This window comes from Macrobrachium rosenbergii, chromosome 10 (genome assembly GCF_040412425.1).
Source record: "Macrobrachium rosenbergii isolate ZJJX-2024 chromosome 10, ASM4041242v1, whole genome shotgun sequence".
NCBI lineage: Eukaryota > Metazoa > Arthropoda > Malacostraca > Decapoda > Palaemonidae > Macrobrachium > Macrobrachium rosenbergii.
In genome coordinates, this window is record NC_089750.1 from 29,995,503 (window position 1) to 29,997,088 (window position 1,586).

General features: G+C 35.0%; 1 pseudogene; it reads right to left on the bottom strand.

The window, feature by feature from the left end:
* Positions 1-585: 585 nt before the first annotated feature.
* Positions 586-1,065, bottom strand: LOC136842296 (histone H1-delta-like; annotated as a pseudogene).
* Between the last annotated feature and the right edge of the window lie 521 nt (positions 1,066-1,586).

Sequence of the window (1,586 nt, forward strand, 5' to 3'; positions counted from 1 at the left end):
TATATATATATATATATATATATATATATATATATATATATATATATATATATATATATATATATATATATATATATATATATATATAATATATACATATATAATATATATATATATATATATATATATATATATATATATATATATATATATATATATATATATATAAATATATATATATATATATATATATATATATATATATATATATATATATATATATATATATATATATATAAAATATATATAAAATATAAAATATATATATAATATATATATATATATATATATATATATATATATATATATATATATATATATATATATATATATATATATATATATAGAAAGATAGCTTTGACTGCTGAGAGTGACGCATGGGAGGGTGGCGTTTCTGGTGTGGCCATGTGTCGCTTTTTGACGCTGCTCTGCCATGAAGTCATGCCTGTATCTCAACGCTTCCCTCATCAAGTGTGGCCTTACCTTTAACGATATCGTGTCCATTTGGCAGTCAAATTCTCATCATCACAGTCCATTAGTGCGTTCTGTCAACAGTTTCACATCATTGTATGGTAAAAATAAATTTTACTTCTTTGCGGGCTTTTTGGCGGCCTTCTTAGCTGCAGATTTCTTGGCTACCTTCTTAGCTGTGGGCTTCTTTGCTGCTGATTTCTTAGCAGGCTTCTTAGTGGCTTTTTTGGCAGCTGGTTTCTTTGTGGCTTTGGGCCTCTTGATTGTGGGTTTCTTGGCAGCCTTCTTAGGTTTGGCGTCCTCCTTGGCAATCTTGAAAGAAAGAGGCACCAGCTCCCTTAACCTGCTTCAGAGCACCAGGTGTGACCCCCCTCTTTAGGGCTAGTCTTATGCAGACATCGGCCTTCTTCTCGTCTCCTACCTTGTAACTGGCAACGATGTGTTTCAACGGAATGAGCCTTTGGGTTCCTTCAATGTTTTGAGGGCAGCAGCAATCATTGCAGCATATGGTGGGTGAGCAGGCTTAGCACCAGGTTTCTTTGCCTTTGCAGCCTTCTTAGGTGCAGGAGCAGGAGCAGCTTCAGCATCAGCCATCGTAGCGGTCTACTAAGAAGGGGCGTTGACAACGCAGCAAAATACACACCAATGAAATGCGGTGACTGAATGGTAGTTCATAATTTTGCGCTTGTTGTTGTTTTTGATTAAGCTGGTCTTGCTCATGGAGCAGCCTGTAACCCGGAGCCCAGGACCCAAGTTTCCTATTGCGGACAGAAATGTAGCTTCAAAACACAGGTGCCCGTTTTCTGTACGACTTGCTTGTTTGACTCCACCATCTTGTGTTTGTAAATTTTGCTTTTCCAATGATTGTAAGACAAAGAGATGTTTTATAATTGAATAGTTTACGTGAATTTGTTGGAAAGGCGTTCATCTTTCATTCTACAATGATCAAAATGAGTACGAAGAAACATTTGAGAGAAATGCTGTAAAAAAGAATTCTACATGTGTCCCAAAACTCGTAATACTCATGTACTCGTATATATGCAAATGGTAGTTATTCCAAGTGTGGAATTCATATCTGCTTTATAAATGGTATATTGAGGGACATGCTTGGCGGG